This window comes from Mustela putorius, unplaced genomic scaffold, assembly GCF_011764305.1.
Source record: "Mustela putorius furo isolate JIRA1106 unplaced genomic scaffold, ASM1176430v1.1 tig00537227_pilon_pilon_pilon, whole genome shotgun sequence".
NCBI lineage: Eukaryota > Metazoa > Chordata > Mammalia > Carnivora > Mustelidae > Mustela > Mustela putorius.
This window is the reverse complement of record NW_025422368.1, coordinates 43,029,098-43,050,580: the sequence shown is the minus strand read 5'-3', so window position 1 is coordinate 43,050,580 and position 21,483 is coordinate 43,029,098. Positions and strand designations below refer to the sequence as shown.

Genomic DNA, 21,483 nt, shown 5'->3' with positions numbered 1-21,483 from the left:
CATCTTTCCAGGAAAGAGGGCTTTGAAATGGATATCCCCTCCCTCTGTGGTACAGACACAGCAGCTGTCTCCCTGAATCTCTTTCATGGGCTCTGTTTGCAAAGAGGCAGGTCTGCAAGTCCCTTTCTGTTGGCTGGGGTGGTGAGGTATTGTGTGGGTATGACAGTGGGTGGGAACTCTAGTTACCTCTCAACAGTGCCTCATAGGAAAGCCTGCAGAGCATGGCAGGAGTGCGGGGTGTGTTTTGGTCTTCAGTTACGATTCTGAGAAAACAAGAATGTCATTTGCACAAAGATGATCATATTTAGTTCTTATAACAAGGCTGTGGGGAAGGTTCAGTCATGGAATGATTACGGATCCAGGCGTGGGTTTGAATCAATGCTCTAATACTGTCCATGGTGAGTTCAAGCAACTTGGTATTAGTGTGACTCTCACCTTCCTGTGCCTCAGCTTCTTCTCTGTATGATTTGCCTACCCTATTGTTGTGAAAAGAAAATGAGATAACCTCCATGGTAGTAAGTGAGCTCTACATGTTTGCTGTTCCTCTCTCTGGTTTTCAGATGAGGAAACTAAAACCCAGATGGACTAGAAAACTGCATAAAATCACAGAACATCTGAGTGCTTTCAAAACCTATGCTCTTAGCTGTGACTCCATGGCAATGCCTCTTAGCCTTTTCCACATCCTGGCACACGTGGAAAATACTGACTCATATAGCCTTGGAGGGGAATGAATGGGACAACTCTAGGCTTTAGGCGATGGGTCTGGTGGGCTCTGGCCATCTCAAGCTCCTTCTGGTCAGTTGGTACTTTGCTGTATTGGAACAGATGCCAAGGATGTCAGGTAAGTCTTCCTGGAGGAAATGCTGTTTTCAGGGTAGCTTGAACAGTTAGTAAAGTTTAGAAGTGAAGCGGGGGGGCAGTGAGGTTGGATGTGAGGGACTGCTTAATTTTCTCTTCTAGAAAATAGAGATCACAATATTATCTATTTTACAGAATACTCAAAAATCGAATGAAGGAATGTATACAGAAAGGCTTTGTAAAATGTGATATCAATTTTAGCTGTTACTATTTCTAAGGAAGATGGACAAAACATCTGAAATTGTAAGAGTGATTTAGGCATAGTGGTTACGGAGATGGAACATTTCTACCAAACATTCACTCAGGGAAAGGTACAGTTTGACAGGACCTTCCTCCCTCCCCACCCTCCCTTCCTTCCTTCCTTTATTTATCTTTAATCAAATAAAAATGGACATTAGCTTCTTCCAAGATTTGCTATGAGGCTTAACCTATTTTCTTCAAGTAATTAAGTGAGTAGGGATAAGTTCAAGAGTCCTATAATCCCAAGCTAGGTGATCTCTGAAGGTCAGACTAATTTGGCTTTATCTGAGGCAATGGCAGGCCAGGCTGTCTCCGTCAGCTCTAGGCATCAGCTGCACCATCTCCTGATGGCAATGCCTGCTGGACATGGTGAACAGTGAAAGGATGAAGGTGACGGAAAGAGCATAGCAGGTGTCATGTGAATGGCTACTAGACTTATTTGTCAGCATATGGGAAATAGTCATATGCTGACATATGGAAGAATGATTAGAGGCAAAAAGTAGGAAAACATGGGTTACACATAAAACAAAAATAAATCTTGGGACATTTCCGCAAGTCTTCATTGCTATTTCAATCCTACTATTTTGTAATCTTGGGCTACTTTTACTTTGAGATCCAGGACGAGATGTTTCAACTAATTCATCTCAAAATATTACCCATTTTAAGAAGTATTTTTTTTAAAGACCTCATTTAAAATTTGCTCAACTTTGACATTTTCTTTCCTGAGTTTACTGTAAAATTCAAGTCAAGTCACTTGCACAAATGCATCAATATTTTAAAAGCTACCAATCTTGCACATAAAAAAGAAAGCTCACAGTCTTCAATAATCTTTAATGTAACATGCATTCATTATATATGAGCCCTCAAAGGAGAAACTCACGTTGTTCAGAATCCTAAGTGCTACAGAACGGTGGCTTTGGTATAGTTAAATACCACACGTTTGCTTAGTAAAACCACCAACAAATGACTTTAGCACATTAACCCTGAAAGTCAGCACGACTCTTTTGTCTCTAATAATGAGGACTAAGCAAAAGAAGAGTATTTTCTCTGATGTGACATTCTTGTGGTCATAATTTTAACAAGATACTCTCCGTGAAATTTGACTCTGATGATGTTCCTCAGGCCTTAGAGAAGCTGACTCATTCTTTGTGGGTGAACTCAAATGTCACCTCTGCTGTGAACTAGTCCCTAACACCTCAAAAAAAAATGACTTGCTCCCATGGAACTTGGTACATGCCTCTGTTATGGCACCATTATCACCCAGTGTGCTAGCTATGCTTGTGTTTGTTTACCTACCCAGTGACCAATGAACTCCTTGGGTGTAGGATGGTTTTTGGCACAGGAGGCAATTAATAGATAATTGTGGAATTAAAGAAAGTATCTAACATCACTGATATGTTTGAGATATAGATACATTTGCGCACTTGTACCAACAAACAGAAAACAAAATGTTCACGGGGCTATTGCCATCCAGACATAGAATTTTTTAAAAAGTATTTTAGGACGATGTCATCTTAAAATCTCCTTAACTGGAGAGATTCAAGAAAGGTCAACAATATTCTGAGATGAATGGCTGAATTAATGAATGAAAGAAGATTTTTCGTTAATGTGTGCTCAACTTCCACCCATGTTTAAAGCTAGAACCCAGGAGAAGCGAAGGGGTTGAGCTTGATATTTATTGAGTGACTTCTGTCTACTAGGTTCCACTGTTGGAGGTTACTGATACATGGTTCACTTTAGGTGTGACCACCCTATTGACTGAGTCTTATCAACTCCTTTTGTCAAATGGGGAAAACTTTTGTCAAATGGGAGGTTCAGCAATGTGAACACAGTCATTCCATCTGCTAAGTGGCTGAATCAGAATTTGAACCCAAATCTGAAAAGGATTCTTAGTATATGTCTCTATGTGTTTATAAAAGGGAAGATTTCAATAGTTATTAAGATAATCAGGTTAACACTTATCTTGTAGCCTACACTTTCCCCTCTTAAACAAATATCTAAGGAAAAGGTTTGGGGGAAGGGCTTGACGTGGGTCATTGGTGTGGGGGGGGGTAAGCAAGTGGACTCAGAGTCAGAAATCCGGGAGAGAGACTGCTCTGTCATGTTCTAGTTATTTAACTTCCTTGAGCCTCAGTTTCTTTAACTCAGTTTCTTTAACTAAAGAGTGGAAATGGTTGGAGGGGAATAATCATCATTTGTATATGACAGGATGTTTTAAGAATAAAATGGGAGAATGCACTAAGCAGCTAACCAAGTACCTGGTACTTGGCACTAGTGTTCAATACATTTTTATCATAATTACCCAAATGCTCTATGCTTATTGCCCAATGTCAACAGATAGTTGCTCATCTCTCTATTGAATGTTGAGTAGATGCAATCTTAGAATGAATGGAAGAGGGGCGCCTGGGTGGCTCAGTGGTTTAAGCCACTGCCTTCGGCTCAGGGTCCTGGGATCGAGTCCTGCATTGGGCTCTCTGCTCAGCAGGGAGCCTGCTTCCTCCTCTCTCTCTGCCTGCCTCTCTGCCTACTTGTGATCTCTCTCTGTCAAATAGATAAATAAAATCGTAAAAAAAAAAAAAAAGAATAAATGTAAGAGAAGCCCACTGAATGACCTTTCCCTTGTGACCTGTAGCCAAAGTGTGGGGGCTGGAATTATTTTAATTGGAGTTTGGTTCCTAGTTCTGCTTGGTTATCTTAGTAAGACAGGTCACTCTGTTTCTCTGAACACAGTTTTCTTACCTGCAGAATGGCAATCAAAACTACACCTATCTAGGCGCCTGGGTGGCTCAGTGGGTTGAGCCACTGCCTTCGGTTCAGGTCATGATCCCGGGGTCCTGGGATCGAGTCCCGCATCGGGCTCTCTGCTCGGCAGGGAGCCTGCTTCCTCCTCTCTCTCTGCCTGCCTCTCTGCCTACTTGTGATCTCTCTCTGTCAAATAAATAAATAAAATCTTTAAAACAAAAAACAAAAAACTACACCTATCTTACCAAACTCTTGCCAGGCTTATTTGCAAGTGCTAAGATAAGAAGCACATGAAAGGGCATCTAACCTGGTCTAAGAAGAGCCAGGAGAGTCTTCTTCAAGGGAGGGAAGTCCAAGTGGACACCTAACAAAGAAAAGAGCCTAGTAAATCATGATACACCTTTCTGCCAATAATAATCGCATTATCATTTTAGTAATGTAAGATCTTCCTTGGCTTAGGACAGACTTTCATCCCAATAAGCCCATCATCAGCTGAAAATGTCTTAAGCCAAAAAGCATTAAATACATCTAACCTATTGCACATCACAGTTTAGTCTAGCCTGCCTTGAATGTGCTCAGAACACTTATGTTAGCCTATGGTTGGGAAAAGTCTTCTCACCCAAGGCCTATTTTATAAGAAAATTTTGACTGTCTCATGTAATTTATGAAACACTGTCGTGAAACACGTAATGGTCGTACATTGGTCGTACAGAAGGCTTGCAAACATACCAGTTGCTCACCCTCATGATGGAGTAGCTGGCTTGGGTGCTGCCTGCTATCATGAGACCGTGTTGCACCACATATCACTTGCCTAGGAAAACATTGAAATTCAAAATTTAAAGTATAATTCCTACTAAATGCATATTGCTTTCACACCATTATAAAGTCAAAAAATCATAAGTTGACCAATGTCTATATAATTGATACCTAAATTTATTTCAGACTATGTTTCCTGTTCTACTGGTTTAGCTTTCTGACATAACCTTTGAATTTCATTAAGGTTTTAGGGGGAGGAATGCTGTGATTTTTCATCTATTTTAATTAATTAATTGATTAGTTGGTTTTTAGTGGATGACAATTATCTTCAAAATTTGGTCTATCATTTTCCTAAAGGCATTTCTGGAAGAACTCAGTATTTTGCAATGTCCTGAATCATTGGCTGTGTAATGTGAGAACTAAAAGAAATATAGACTGTGTAACTCTTGACCCAAAAGAAATATAGACTGTATAACTCTTTCTGGTTTTCATAATGAGTGGAATAAGTCCATGAACTGTGTGTATATTTGTATGTGTATGTGTGTGTGTGTGTGTGTGTGTGTGTATAAAAATGTGTATACATCTTGGATTTGATCCTGAGTTATTCCTTCGGTATAAATAGGACACTGAAAGTCACATTAACTTTTCCAGGTCATGAGGGTTTTCATTAGAATGCTGGACTATTAATAGTTACCTAGTGGTGGAGAGGAAATGATGTTCCATTCCTTCTCCTCCCCAGAGGGCTTAGCATACCAGAGATCAACAGTGATTTGCAAGTGTCTGGTTCATAGTGTGCTGGTATTGTCTGTAAAGTCAAATTTTGGATGAACATTTTTCAATGAAAAAAAAATCAACAAGGATGTCTTCATGAACATTCTGTTTCCTAAGGAAAATTATTCTACATGGAATTTACCTAGTGCACCGCATAAGAATTCTTAGCACAGAATATCCAGTACGGTGTAAAAATTTATTTCCCTCGAGTTGCTTAAATGTCATAGTGTTTGGTACAAATAAGGAAATAACTTGTGCAAATAATCTTGCCTACGTTTCTCTGCTCTGGTCTCATACATAAGAGTGCCATCTACATAGAAAAGGATAGCTTAGTTATTACCTAGTGAACACAAACAACAGAGGTTGCCACAAGAGATAATTCAGAAACCTTTATTTTGTTTTGTTATTCTGTAAAACAAGGTTATCTGCCCAAAGAATCTAGAAAATTACCTGTAATATTTCCAACTGATTTTGTCTGAATTATTTCTGTGAGACCCACTGAATAGGCCACATTGGGATGAAGTGGACTTGTTAGAATAATAAGATCTGTCACATGGCTAATATTATCAGGTTTTTACTAGACTATAAGCTGCTTGAGGGCACAGCCTGTATCATATTTCACTTTGGATCTCTCCTGGGTCTTGAAGGTAGTAGGCATTGTCTAACCAGTTATTGAATTGATTTAAATTCATTTTACTGTGAAAATCATTTCTGAGTCCCCCAAGAATCAGACAGTATTTGAAAAATATATTCCTCAATGCTCTTTTTAAATTACATCTGGTTTAGTTTCCCATTGGGATCTACATATGTATGGAAACATTAGTGTATTATTTGTGGAAATTCTGAATTTTGACAAGGAAAGCAGCATCAAAAATTGGGTAACATTTGGCAAATATGGGTAAAATTGATGCAGATGTGTCTGGCCTAGCAGAGTTTATATAAATTAAGAGTTTTTGAAAAAACAAAAACCAAAACAAACAAACCATTTTCATGGCTATAGTACATTATACATTTTGTCTTACTTTTCTATTTTGGCAGTGTTATTATATAAGCCTGAAAATCAGGTGAGGTGATGCTTGTGTGTTTGAGCATGTATGTATGTAAACAAGAGATAAATGAAATTTCATCTCAATAAGATGAGCCTGGCATAGAATGATGATAATGGCTATTCATTGAGAGTCCAACATGTATCAGGTCACCTTTATTTTTTTAAAAAAATTTAAAAAGATTTTATCAGTTGCTTTCTTATACACTAAGAATGAAAATATAGAAAGGGAAATTAGAGAATTGATTCCATTTACTCTAGCACTAAGAACCATAAGACACCTGGGAATAAACCTAACCAAAAAAGGTGAAGGATCTGTACTCTAGGAACTACAGAGAACTTATGAAAGAAATTGAAGAAGACACAAAAAGATGGAAGACCATTCCATACTCATGGGTCGGAAGATTAAACATTGTTAAAATGTCTAAACTGCCTAGAGCAATCTATACTTTCAATGCCATCCCATTCAAAATTCAACATTTTTCAAAGAGCTGGAACAAACAATCCTAAAATTTGTATGAAGCCAGAAAAGACTGCATTGCTAAGGAAATGTTGAAAAAGAAAAACAAAACTGGGGACATCATGTTGCCTGATTTCAAGCTTTCCTACAAAGCTGTGATCACCAAGATAGCATGGTCCTGGCACAAAAACAGACACATAGACCAGTGGAACAAAGTAGAGAGTCCAGAGATGAACCCTCAAATCTATGGTCAAATAATCTTCGACAAAGCAGGAAAAAATATCCAGTGAAAAAGAGACAGTCTCTTAAATAAATGGTGCTGGGAAAATTGTACAGCTATATGTAGAATAATGAAATTCTACCATTCTCTTACACCATACACAAAGATAAACTCAAAATGGATAAAAGACCTCAATGTGAGGCAGGAATCTATCAAAATCCTAGAGGAGAACATAGGCAGTAACCTCTTCAACACCGGCCACAGCAACTTCTTTCAAGACATGTCTCCAAAGGCAAAGGAAACAAAAGGGAAAATGAACTTTTGTGACTTCATCAAGATCAAAAGTTTCTGCACAACAGAAGAAACAGTCAACAAAACAAAGAGGGAACCCACGGAGTGGGAGAAGATATTCGCAAATGACACTACAGACAAAGGGCTGATATCCAAGATCTATAAAGAACTCCTCAAACTCAACACTGCAAAAACAAGTAATAACATCAAAAAATGGGCAGAAGCCATGAAGAAACACTTCTCCAAAGAAGACATACAAATGGCTAAAAGACACATGAAAACATATTCATCATCATTAGCCATCAGGGAGAACCAAATCAAAACCACATTGAAATACCACCTTACACCAGTCAGAATGGCCAAAATCAATGAGACAGTAAACAGCAAGTGTTGGAAAGGATGTGGAGAAAGGGGAACCCTCTTATACTGTTGGTGGGAATGCAAGTTGGTGCAGCCACTTTGGAAAACAGTGTGGAGATTCCTTAAGAAATTAAAAATAGAGCTTCTCCATGACCCAGCAAATGCACTACTGGGTATTTACCCCAAAGATACTGATGTAGTGAAGAGAAGGGCCATCTGTACTCCAATGTTCATAACAGCAATGGCCACAGTCGTCAAACTGGAAAGAACCAAGATGCCCTTCAACGGATGAATGGATAGAGAAGATATGGTCCATATATACAATGGAGTATTATTACGTCTCCATCAGAAAGGATGAATTCCCAACTTTTGTATCAACATGGACGGGACTGGAAGAGATTATGCTGAATGAAATAAGTCAAGCAGAAAGAATCAAGTATCATATGGTTTCACTTGCTTGTGGAGCATAAGGAATAACATGGAGGACACGGAGAGATGGAGAGGAGATGTGAGTTGCGGGAAATCGGAGGAGGAGACAAACCATGAGAGACTGGACTCTGAGAAACAAACTGAGTGTTTTGGAGGGGAGGGGGTAGGGGGATAGGTGAGCCTGGTGGTGGGTATTATGAAGGGCACATATCGCATGGAGCATTGGGTGTGGTGCTAAACAATGAATGCTGGAACACTGAAAAGAAATGAAATGGAATAAAATGGAAAAAATTTTCAAAAAAAGATTTTATTTATTTATTTGAGAGAGAGAGAGACAAAGATGGCAAGAGAGAGCACAAGCAGGGGGAGCAGCAGGCAGAGGGAGAAGGAAACTCCCCTCTGAGCATACAATCAGTGAGGGGGACAATCCAGGAGCCTGGGATCATGCCCTGAGCTGAAGGCAGACACTTAATCGACTGAGCCACCCAGGCGCCCAGTCACCTTTAAATACAATAATATATTAAATGTATAAAACAACCCTAGGAATTAACTGTTATTTCCATTTTAAGGTTAATAAACTGATGTTCAGATCTGTTTAATACCTTGCTCAAGCTCATACAGTAAGTGGCAGAGCTGAGATTCAAACCCGAAACTGACTAGGAAATTGGTCTTCTTCCCACGTATTGTGCTTAACAGAGGAGGCACCTACACATGGTGATTCTTAACAGTGTCAAAACATCTTTTTCTTTGGGAACAACCCTTGTCTGTAATTATTACCTGTAGAGTCTTTCTTTGAGGCTTACAGCTAGATTAAGGCTTTGTTGAAGGAGAGCAATAAAATAGTCCAATTGCAGCTTCTAGCACTGCCAACATTTCCTGGGAAGTCAGTAACTGGACAAAAGTGAGTCACCTTGAATAAAAGAAAAAGAGCGAAGTGAGAGGGCGTTTAATGCTTTGTCTCTTTTTAATACAACAAATTAAACAATTTGAATTCTGAATAGAAAGAAACAAGTGAGATATTATGTCATTTTTCAAACCATGTTGGATTAATATCCCAGCATTTTTCCCTTCAGGTGATGATGAACGAGCAGCCACAACGCAGAGCTGCGGTGGAAGAGGCTGAGAACGAGCCTGCCTTTTATTGGCTGGTAAGGGGGCCTAGGTAATATTTTGACTGGGGAGGAGAAGGGTGATATTAGAGGAAATTAGCTGGTTTGTCCTCAATCTCCTTTCCTATGCATACAGGAACGATAATGTTAAAATGTTAAAACTGAAAATCAATTTATCTGTCTGACTTTTTTTTGTTCAAGTGCTGCGATGCTCGGCCACCAGGAAGCCCAGGTCTGCTGAGATGGGCAACTAAACACCTAAATCCTCTTGTTGTGATATGTGCTAGGGATAGCAGTGAAGCAAGGCACTGCTCTCATGTAGCTTATAAGACATAACAATTTCATATAATGGTATGCGAGGACTTTCATTTTTTTCAAAAGATTTTATTTATTTGAGAGAGAGAGAGAGAACACAGAGGGAGAGTAAGAGGGAGAAGCAGATGCCCTGCTGAGCAGAGAGCCCGATCTGGGCTCCATGCCAGGACCCTGGGATCTTGACCTGAGCTGAAGGCAGAGGCTTAACCCACTGTGTCACCCAGGCTCCCCACGTGAGGACTTTTAAAAATATCAGAGTCAAAGAAAATTCAGCAACTCAAAGGGAGAAAAATTGCCTCCAGAAGGCCCCGGGAACTAGCCTTAGGCTGGGAGTGTTCAGGGGAACTGTGGGAAGACAAGACAATAGAGAGAAAAACTAGGGCCCCAATGCACTTTCAGCTTCTTTGTTTTTTTTTTTTTTAAAGACTTTATTTATTTATTTGACAGAGAGAGATTACAAGCAGGCAGAGAGGCAGGTAGAGAGAGAGGAGGAAGTAGGCTCCCTGCTGAGCAGAGAGCCCCATGCGGTACTCGATCCCAGAGCCCTGAGATCAGGACCTCAGCCAAAGGCAGCAGCTCAACCCACTGAGCCACCCAGGGGCCCTGCAGTTTTAGCTTCTTGAAGGTAATGGCATTGGTAGGAGATGGCTCTGCTTTTCCTGGGGCTACTCATATTGTGAAACAGGAGAGAATGCCCGGCCATTAACTCTCTGGAAACTGCTTGGTTTGATGCAAACTCTCTTTTGTTCATTGGTGACTTGAGGCAAGGGTCTATGAACTCTCGCAGCCAATCACATTCACTTTCTGTGAAGAGTCTTTTTTAATAATTAGAAAATATATATTTCATTTATTTATGTTATTGAGGTGAATGAAATTTACATGAAATTAGCCATTTCAAAGTGAAAATTTCAGCAGCATTTACTATATTCACCATGTTGTTCAACCGTCACTTCTGTTTAGTTCCATAATATTTTTGTCACCCCAAAAGGGAACTTCGTACCTATTAAGTAATTTTTGCTCATTCTCCCATTTCCCTGGCTCTGCTAACTACCAATCTTTGCTCAGCCTCTACTGTTCTTGTTATTTATTTATTTATAAAAAGATTTTATTTATTTATTTGACACAGAGAGAGAGAGAGATCACAAGTAGGCAGAGAGGCAGGCAGAGAGAAGGGGGGGAAGCAGGCTCCCCACCAAGAAGAGAGCCTGATGTAGGGCTTGATCCCCAGACCCTGAGATCATGACCTGGGCCAAAGGCAGAGGCTTAACCCACTGAGCTACCCAGGCACCCCTGTTCTGGTTATTTATTATAAATGGAATCATGAGAAACTATGGACTCTGAAAAACAATCTGAGGGGTTTGAAGAGGCGGGGGGGGGGGTGGGAGGTTGGGGTACCAGGTGGTGGGTATTATAGAGTGCATGGAGCACTGGGTGTGGTGAAAAAATAATGAATACTGTTATGCTGAAAAGAAATAAATTTAATTAAAAAAATAAATGGAATCATAATCTTTTGTGTCTGGCTTCTTTCATGTAGCATTACATTTTCCATGTTGGAGTATATATCAGTTCTTCATATCTTTTTATGGATGAATAATATTCTAGTATATGTGTATACCACATTTTATCATTATTGATTAATAGATATTGGGCTGTTTCAACCTTTTAGCTTTTGTAAATAGGGCTTCTATGAACTTGTATTGTCATAGTCCATTTGAACTGCTGAACAAAATACAGACTGGGTGGCTTATAAATATGGAAATTTATTGCTTTCAGTTGTGGAAGCTGAAAGTCTGGGATCAGGGTGTCAGCATGGTTGGGTGAAGGCCTTTTTCTGGCTCAAAGAATTCTTGTATCCTCACATGGTATAAGGGGCCAGGGGACTCTGTGGATCTCTTTTGTAACACTAATCCTATTCATGAGGGTCCCACCCTGATAACTTAATCATTTTCCAAAGGCCCCACCTGCTAACATCATAACACTGGGCATTAGGATTCCAACATGTGATTTTGGAGAGATACAAACATTCAGACCACACCATGTGTGTACCTGTGCTTGTTTGAACATCTGTTTCCAATCCTTTTGAGTATAGACCGAGGAGTAGAATTACTGGGTCATATGCTAATTCTATCTTTAACTTTTTCAGAAGCTAACAAACTATTTTTTACATGGGCTAAACGATTTTACACATCCACCAGGAATGAAAACAGTTCCAATTTCTCCACATCTTTGCCAACATTTGTTATTTTCCTTTTTTTTTTTTTTTAATTCTAGCCATCCCAATGGATACAAACTGGCACCTCATTGTGGTTTGATTTACACTTCCCTAATTAAAAGCCCTTTTTTCATGGGTTTGTAGGCTATCCACATATCTCCTTCGGAGAAATGAGAAATGTCTATTCTAGTCTTTTGCTCATGTTTTAATTGGGTTTTTTGTTGTTGTTGAGTTGGCCCCCTAAGTTTTGAGCCATGTAGTTCAGCTCCGTCCGATGTAAATCCAATCACCACAGCAGTCTTAACAGTGGGGCATGGGGAGGGGGAAGAGAAAGCAGACAGCGCAAGAGAGGTGGAACCTGGGATGTGGCTGAAAGGGTGTCCTACAGCTTTACCGTCCTTCATAACTTAGATGTCACAGTTTGTTTTCCCTGATAGCTTTGACTTAACACTTTGATGGTACCGTTTTCTGAATCCATGACCTCAGCTTCATTCTCACCACCCTTGTGTAGCTCTGCCATAAAGAGCTACCATTTTTTAGTGTATGTCACGTACATTATCTTGCTTAACCTTTACAGCCATACCAGATCGACCTTATTATCCTAATTTTACAGATTAGAAGAATTGAATCTTGGGGAGATTGAGTAACTGTTTCAAGATCATAACTAGAAGGCTGGGGTATCTGGGTGGCTCAGTTGGATAAGCCTCTAACTCTTGGTTGTGGCTCAGGTCATGGTTTTGGGGGTTGTGGGATCAAGCTTCTTGTTGGGCTCTGTGCTCACCAGGGAGTCTGCCTGAGATTCCCTGTTTCCCTCTACCCCTCCCCTCTGCTCATGCACTTGATCTCTCTATAATAAATAAATAAATCTTTAAAAAAATCACAACTAGCAGGAGACTGAATGAGTAGGAACTTGATTCTCACAAATTCATACCCTTTTCCTCTTACTCCACAGATGGTTCCTCCCTTGCATGAATTATTGTCACAGTCTCCTTGCCTATCTCCTTTTTTTTTTCAGTATTCCCTTCCTCATTCAGTCTTCCACACTGTTGACTTGATGATTTTTTCTAAAATGTAAGGCTTTTCATGCCACAGCCTTGCTGAAGGTCTTTTAATGGTTTGTTATCCTACAATATCCTCGTCTTTCAAGTCATTGTGTTTTGCTGTCCTCATTTGCACTGCACCTTGTAGTCATGTCAAACTATTCTTAATTTCTGGAATGGGTCAACCTGTTTCATAACCTTGTGCTCAAAACACAGAGTTCCTGCTGCCTGGAATGCATTAAGGACTCCCCTCCACCACAGGATTACATTATGAACTTCTCCCTATGCCATAAAAATGCACAAACATTGGCAAATAATTAGGAGAAAGAGAGGAAGCTGTCATTATTTACATATCTCATCTTGACAGCCTGGAATATCCAAGAGAATCAACTAAAAAACTAATAAGACCACTTAGTAGTCAGATACAAGATTAAAAAAAAATCAATCTCTCAATTACCAACAGTACAATTTAGAAAATGTAATGGAAAGAAGGTTCTCACTCACAGTAGCATCAAAAACTATAAAACGTTTTTGGTGGGAATGCAAACTTGTGCAGCCACTCTGGCAAACAGTATGGAGACTCCTCAAAAAGTTAAAAAAGGAAGCTATCCTATGACCTAGAAATGACACTACTAAGTATTTATGCAAAGGGTACAAAGATGCTGATTTAAAGGGGCACATGCACCCCAATGTTTATAGCAGCATTATCAACAATAGCCAAATTATGGAATAGAGCACAAATGTCCACTGGCTGATAAATGGATAAAGAAGATTATATATATATATATTCCATATATATATATATATATATGGAATATTACTCAGCCATCAAAAAGAATGAAATCTTGCCATTTGCAACAACATGGATGGAATTAGAGTATATTATGCTAAGTGACATAAGTCATGATTTCACTCATGTGTGTAATTTAAGAAACAAAACAGATGAACATATGGGAGGGGGGAAAGGAGAGGGAAACAAATCATGAGACACTCTTAACAATAAGAGAACAAACTGAGGGTTGATGGAGGGAAGGGAGATGGGCTAGATGGGTGATGGATATTAGGGAGGGCACCTGTGATGAGCACTGGGTATTGTATGTAAATAATGAACCACTGAACTCTATTTCTGAAACCAATATTGAACTTTATGTCCACTAACTAGAATTAAAAGCAAACTATATAACATAATAAAGTAAAACAAGAAATGAAAACAAACTATAAAATACCTGAAGCAACAAATACTTTAAAAAATCTTTCTGGACTATTATTGAAGGATAGAAAAATAACACCTGAATATATAGTGCAGTCCATGCTTCTGCATAGTGTCACATGGTGAGGAGCCTGAGGTCTGACCACTGGAGTCCAATTCTTTCCTAGGTCATCTCAGAACATTTGCTTCACTCCTCTAAGGTGTGGCTTTCCCTTCCTTCCTTCCTTTCTCTTTCATTCTTCCTTCCTCCCTCCCTTCCTTCCTCTCTTTTTTTAGATTTATTTATTTATTTGTGAGAGAGAGCATGAGTGGGAGGGGCAGGGAGAGAGAGAGAGAGAATCTCACGTGGACGCTAAGCTGAGTGCAGAGCTCAAGGCGGGGCTGATCCCCTGACCTGTAGATGATAACCAGAGGCAAAGCCAAGAGTCAGACGCTCAACTGATTGCACCATCCAGGTGCCCCTAAGGCGTGGCTTTCTTGTTTGTAAAATGAGAGCAATAATATTCGTTAACTCCTGTGTCAAGGATGAGAGTTGAAAAAATGAGCTGACTAAATAAAATGAGCTGTTTAGAGCACTCTACCCAGTGCCAGGCACGTAGTAAGTAATTAATAAATCACCTATTACACTAAAGATGTCAATTATCCTTAAGATAATCTATGCATTTAATGCAATTCCCATTGAGCATTTGTTTTGGTTGTGATATGTAATTTTACTGAGAGCTTTACAGGTATTGGGTTTTTTGTTTGTTTGTTTGTTTGTTTTAACTTTCTGTTTTTGGAGTCATGTGTCTTCTGAGCTGTTGTGGATGTCTCCCAGCAGAAGTATTTTGCTTTTGGTTTTGCCTTTGCTTTTGCTGCATATGACCCCATATATTTGTGTCTCTTGCTCTCTCTCATCCTATCTCCCTTTTTTCCTTTCTCCTTTCTTCTGCTCTTTTCTTCCTGCCTCGAGGTCACAAAGATACTCTTTTTGTGTTAAATCCTAGAGGTTTTATTGTTTCTCTTTCACACTTAGATCTATAATTCACCTGGAAATCATGCCAGTATTGTACTGTCTTAATGTTAAGCCTTGATACCTGGTAGAGTAAGTCTTTCTGTCTTGTTCACTCTGTTTTTGCTCAAGTCCTCTGCACAACTCAGTACTCATCTTCTATCCCTGCCTGAATGGGAACCACAGGCCTTAGACACCTATGCCTCTAATGGAGACTGAGAACCCCATTCCCCATTCTGGCTTTGCTTTCCCTCCATGTTTCTGACACTTGTGGGTTTTCCTCTCCCTCTTTTGAGCTGAGTTATGTAGTTAAAACATTATTTTGATCAGAGTTGGTTGAGAATTTCTATTGTTTAGAGTGGGAGACAGAGGCTTTGGTGCTGGCTTAGAATTCCATATTCCTGGAAGCCTCTGGCAATACTACCTGGAATCTTGAAAAAGGTCTTGAAATAAAAAATGAGGTAGATATAAATACAGAAATTATGGAAAGATGGTTAAGTCATATGATTAAATGAAAAATTGCACAACAATAGGCATAGTATAATTTAATTTATATAAGCACAATGCAAAGCAACCCTCCCTTTAAAATACTTACAGCCACACAAAACTGTTCATTGTGGTTACTCTTAACCACTATGAGTTGGGGTCGAGGGTAGATGGTAAGAGGAAACTTTCAAGGAGTTTTTCATATCATTTGGTATTTTGCAATTTGTTTATTATGTGTTTACAAGCAATACAACTTATGTTACTCTTACAATTTAATGGTCCACCATATCCCACCTCCCAGTTCAGACCCCAAACCCTTGACAGCCTTCAGAGCTTTGCTGTCTCCCCACCTGCTTGGCATCTGTGCTCCAGCCACCTGGCTGTCTCTCAATCTTTTGAGAATGCCACTCTCCTCTCTACCTGAGGGTCTTTGCATTTCCCCTTCTGTCTATAATGTTCTGGCCCCACCTCTTTGACTAGTTACCTAAAACTCATCCTTTAGGGGCTCTCAGATTTTACAACATGTCCTCAGAGCAGCCTTCCTTGAACTTCAGACCAGGTAATGTTCCCTGTTATATGCTCTCCTAACATCTGATACTTCCCACATTTTAATTACATCATTTTGAAAGTCGTTGTTACACTGCTGAACAACTGCAGTAGAACACGAGCTTTGTTCTATCAGGGACTAGGGCTGTCTCATTTGCCGATTATTCCCAGAACCTAGCAGAGCAACTTGGACATACTACACACTCAGTGAAGGAATCAACAAGTAAGTGAAGGAGACTTTGGCTGAATCTTTTGTGTAGTTTCCTTAATGGAAACTTAGGGATCTGAGGCTCCCATGTTGGGAAATGTTAATTCCTTATCTGCTCCTGCTCAGGGCTGCACGTATTTGTGCAATGCAGGTCATCTGAGCTGGTCTCTCACACTGTATCCAGAGTGCATGTTGAGAATACTATCCAAAACACGTCTCCTTGAGAATTCCCATTGTCTGTGAGTCTACTGTGAACAAAGGATGGAACTCTGGGGACTTTGATAAGAAAGGTAATTATTTCCTGGGAGTTGCCTGGGAGATTCTCCCTCTATTCCCAGGAGCCATTCCCTTTATGCTTGTTTCCAGGCTCCTGCCATCCAACATCTTCAACTTCAGTTGCTAGCTGGTCTTTTGCTGTCTCGCTGGAGTTTCGTCATTGGATAATTTCCTGTTCATGGATCCTCGGGAGATTATGCTGAAATTTTATTCGCAGCGTCATCAGGAGTGAAGCCAAATAAACTGAACTCTAGAGAATGTGCTTTTACACATAAGAACACAGCTAAGTAATTGCTATGTTGAACAGAAGAGGAAATCAGTCACTATAAAACTCATGCTGTAGGATAACTCATTTCCAAGCAAGATCATGATGGGACTCACCTAAATGGAATTAAACTTTTATGAATTTCTTTTAAAAAAGGACCCATTCAACCATCAGACTAAGAGAATCATTTCATTTTACTTAACTAAATGGTCAGAACTTCTTGATGTCCCAGTTACATAGGTGGTACATTATGCCCATGCTCATCAGAACATCATGGATGACTTCAGTTATATAAAAGTTCAGTCACGTTGAAACTCCTTGCTGAATGATTCCTAGAGGAAGAGCCCTTTTTTGCAACGAATCACCTGATTCTTTTGAATGATTTCTAAATGAGTTCAGACGTGCCATTTACTGCCGGTCAAAGGGCAATCTGCCAATGGATGTCACCCTCTAGGAAGCAGAGCCTTTCCATTCTCGGAGAAAAGCGATGGTAACTGGACTTTACATATGTTTCCTTTTTTGAGATACAGACCACAGAGTTTGTTTATGACTATCTTTAGCCCGAACAGGAAACTTGCCATGAAACGCAAACGGAGGGGCATAGAGTTAAAATGTCATCAAACTCATGAGAAATATGTTCCAAATGAGCCAGTGGCTTTAAAAGGCCCATTTTAAAACACAAGAATGTTGCAGCGCAGTTTTCAGTAGCAGGGAGGGGAATTGCTGTGCCAACCATACTCTCTGGCCTTGTGACCAGCTGCTCGTTATTTGTCAGAAGAATAGCTGGGTGGGACCACGGCTGCAGGCTCTGGCCGTGGAAAAAGTGTTCTCTGTGAGAAACTTACAAGTTTGTATAAAGGTCAAACCAGGAATGCTGATCTTTAGCAGTGCCCTAACCCTATCCTTAACCTCAGCACTAGCTTCGGTTTTTAAGCAGGATAGCTCAGATGAGTAATCCTGAGGAGACCGCATTCAAGGGTACCAAATCCTCTACTCTTACTTCCTCTGGGGGTCATGGCTGCACCAGTGGGTATCCCCATTGGTCAGAATAGGTCAGGGTAAGCTGTTGTAACAACAATGACAAAACGCTAAAATCAACCAAAAGCCTTCATTTAGAGATGGCTGGTGGAAGGTGGAAAATGTTTTCTGAGGCAGGAAGAATGTTTCTCTTTCCCTTTGACCTGGGGATGGACAATGGTTGAGATGGTGGCTGTCCCATTTCAGCTGGCTTCTGGAGTGAGAAGATGAGCAGCATAGCCCCAGCTGATCTGCAATGCAAATAAACTTTGGGATTCTAAGTGACTTAGATTTAGCAGCAAAATCTGGCTTATCCTAAGACCATATCTATGGCAGTTCTATAGATGAACAGACGGACTGTTCATATAGGTTAAACAAACGACTCTAGCCAAGGGCCAGGGAAACCAGGCAGGAGCTCTACGAACACGTCAGGCTGATTTTCATTTGTCTCTGGCAAGAGCCATGGGAGACATCAATTTTTCCATCAGCTACTGAGTCCTCAGACTGATGAGGTCATTCTGATCCCTTGTGCCCCTGGGAATAAGCCTGGTCTTTTTCAAGGAGAGTAAAGTTACTTTTTTTTCTTTGGTTTAGGATTACAGGTAGGGTAACCAACCATCCCATTTTGCCTAGGACACAGGACTATCAGTGATAAGAAACCCTTAGAATCCCAGACTTACCTGGGGTGAGTTGGTCATCCTAATTACTGAGGTGATTATCTCCTGGCAACATTCAGTAATGACATAGCATAAGCTCCCACTGCACCTTATACATCTTTTCATCATAATATTTATTACATTATGTTGTAAATGATTCAGACTGTTCAGTGTCTGTCTGCCCACAAAACCCTGAACCTGAGACCAAGGACTGTTTCTTGTCCATTTCATAGTCCCAATACCTTGTATGGTGCTTGCCCCTTCAAAAGAGCACAATAAGTATTTGTTGCATGGATGAATGGATGCTACTTCTCTGTTGTTTTTCATTCCAAAAACTGATGTGGTACGATTGGCTCTTTCTCCTTTGAGGATCAGTTCTGCCTGGAAACTAATTTAACATACAGAAAGGTAGGAGTCTTTCTGGACTGTAGCTATAAGCTGGCATAAAGTTTTCAGTGTGACCCACAGCGTAAAATTACATAAACATAGCACTGAGTTTCAGCATAAACCGATTCCTTATTAGACTGACTGAATAATTGAATCTCCTTGTTTGGCGTTTGTTTAAAGACAGAAGGTCATGGGACAAATGGTGGGTATTTGAGGCTGTGGAAACATATGTTATAAATTTGATTTAGCTGTTTCTGGTAACTGGGATTATTGTGACTGAAGACCCAGGCCTCCCAAGTCGGCCCTCCACCCTTGGGAATGCACAACAACATGCCCTCCAAAAACAGAGGCAGCAAGAAAATGTCCATGGGCAGGTCTCACGGATGGACTACACTCCAGTTAAGGACAGCAAACAGTAGACTGAGAAACTTGCTCAGGAGGATTAGATCCAGGCCCCAGCCAGCTAGATGCTTTCATAACAGGCCTGTGAGGTGTTCTGGGAAAGCATTTGGTAGTTCTTGACTCCACTTATAAACTAAACCCTCAGATATCTTTGTTTTCATTAATCACCCATAGTGAGTCTCTCCTAAGTGACTAAGCTTTTCTGAGAAGTGATTTAAATTCTATAAAAAGGGCCTGTGAAGTGGTGGATCACTGAACTTGTGTTAAAAAGGTTTAAAAAAATCTATCCTCAGTTTCATCTGTAAAATGGGTTTAATGATCTCTACCTTTCTTACTTCATAAGATAGCTTATGAGGTTAAAGGAGATTAAGTCAGTGAGAATAGTTTAATGCAGAATGAATATAAGATAATGTATATTTCCTTTATTCGTTTACCTAATTCTTCTCATCCTATAATAAATCTTACCTAAGTTTGCCCTCTGCTTTAGGACTTCCTTTCATTTATCCTAATATTTTCTTCATCACAGGAAGGGAATAAGCATTTGCTTTGTGTTTTCTTTGTGCATTCTCTTCATAATGATATTTATGGCACAGCTACCATTATCTTAATTGTACATACAAATTCTAGTTCATAGTAGTTCATATCCAAGATCATGCAGCTAGACCTTAAGTTTAAACTCAAGTGTCCCTATCTCATTGCCCACATGAAATTTCTATCACATCATACTACCTTCCAAGTTTTAAGGAGTTTCCCTCTTTTGTTTCTTTTGTATCTTTGATTTCGTATGCAAGCCCACATTGGGCTTGATTACAACATTTTGATTTTTTTTTTAAAGATTTAAAAATTTATCTTAGAGAGATACAGAGAGAGTGAGATCATGGGGGGTAGGGAGGGGCAGAGGGAGAGGGAGAGAGAAACTCAAGGAGACTCCTCACTGAGTGTGGAGCCTGACTTGGGATTAGACCTGAGCTGAAATCAAGAGTCAGATGCTCAACTGACTGTGCCACCCAGGCATCCACAACATTGTGATTTTTTAAAATTTTGATCATATTTCCTCTTCTTTCATCACACAGACTGAAATGTCCACCTTATTCTGGCAGTCCTCTCCATTTCCTGGATCTTTGTACTTGCTTTTATTTGGATGTTTCTTGAGCTATAATAGCTAAAGTTGCATGCAATATTGCAGGTGCTGGCCCTCCAGGGTTTGGTACCAGAGCAGAATAACGTTTCCAGATGTACTGCCAATGTTGACCACAATACCCAGGTTATCGTTAGCTGTATGGGCTGAAGTAGGGCAATTCCAGTGGAACATCTCTCAGCTATAGCCAGAAACCATGTGGCCAGCCATCAGGGAACATGGTGTCTCAAGACGTCTGTCTTGAGGTCTCTAATTTTTTTTTTCCTTTATTTATTCAACAAGTATTGAAAAACACCAACCCTGTGCCAATCTCTGCTCTAGTTGCTGCAGGTAGGGTAGAGTATAAAACAACCCAAGATCCTGGGGCGCCTGAGTGGCTTAGTTGGTTAAGCGGCTGCCTTCGGCTCAGGTCATGATTCCGAAATCCTGGGATCAAGCCCCTCATCGGGTTCCCGGCTCAGCAACGAGCCTGCTTCTCTCCCTCTCTCTCTCTGCCTGCTGCTTTGCTTACTTGTGCTCTCTATCTCTCTGTCAAGTAAACAAATAAAATCTTTAAAAACAAAACAAAACCAAACCCCAAGTTCCTGTTTCTATGGAGTATATTGAGTACTGTGGAGAGATAGTCAACAGATATAAATATGTACAATATGTCAGAGATTATTACAATAACTGTCTAACTGGCTTCCCTGTCTCCAGTGAGGCAGTAAGTGCTATGTAGAAAAATAAAGTTGGGTGAGAGAAATGGAGAAAGACTGGGTGGGAGGTTTGCTTTTCTGTCTACAATGGTCAGGGGACGTCTGTGATAAAGTGAGATCTGAGCAGAAACTTGAAGCAAAGGTTATCTCAGAGAAGAACATTCCAGGCAGAGAGAACAGTGAGTGCAACCATCATGGGGAAGCTACTCACCACATGTGAGGTGTGGCAGTATAGTTGGAAGTACGTCAGAGTAGATGGGACTGGGGAGATGAGGTTAGAGATAAGGTCAGAGTTTCAAGGTTAAGGAAGGGCAGATCATGTACAGTCTTGTAAGTTCTGGTAAAGGACTTGGTTTTC

General features: G+C 40.2%; 1 long non-coding RNA gene across 1 annotated transcript in view; it reads right to left on the bottom strand.

The window, feature by feature from the left end:
• Nucleotides 1-21,483, bottom strand: part of LOC106005767 — a 169,485-nt gene that overhangs the window by 17,692 nt on the left and 130,310 nt on the right. Inside the window, exon 5 of the long non-coding RNA XR_006604617.1 lies at nucleotides 8,950-9,082. This is a non-coding gene — a long non-coding RNA (uncharacterized LOC106005767). The remainder of the gene's footprint in view (nucleotides 1-8,949; nucleotides 9,083-21,483) is intronic.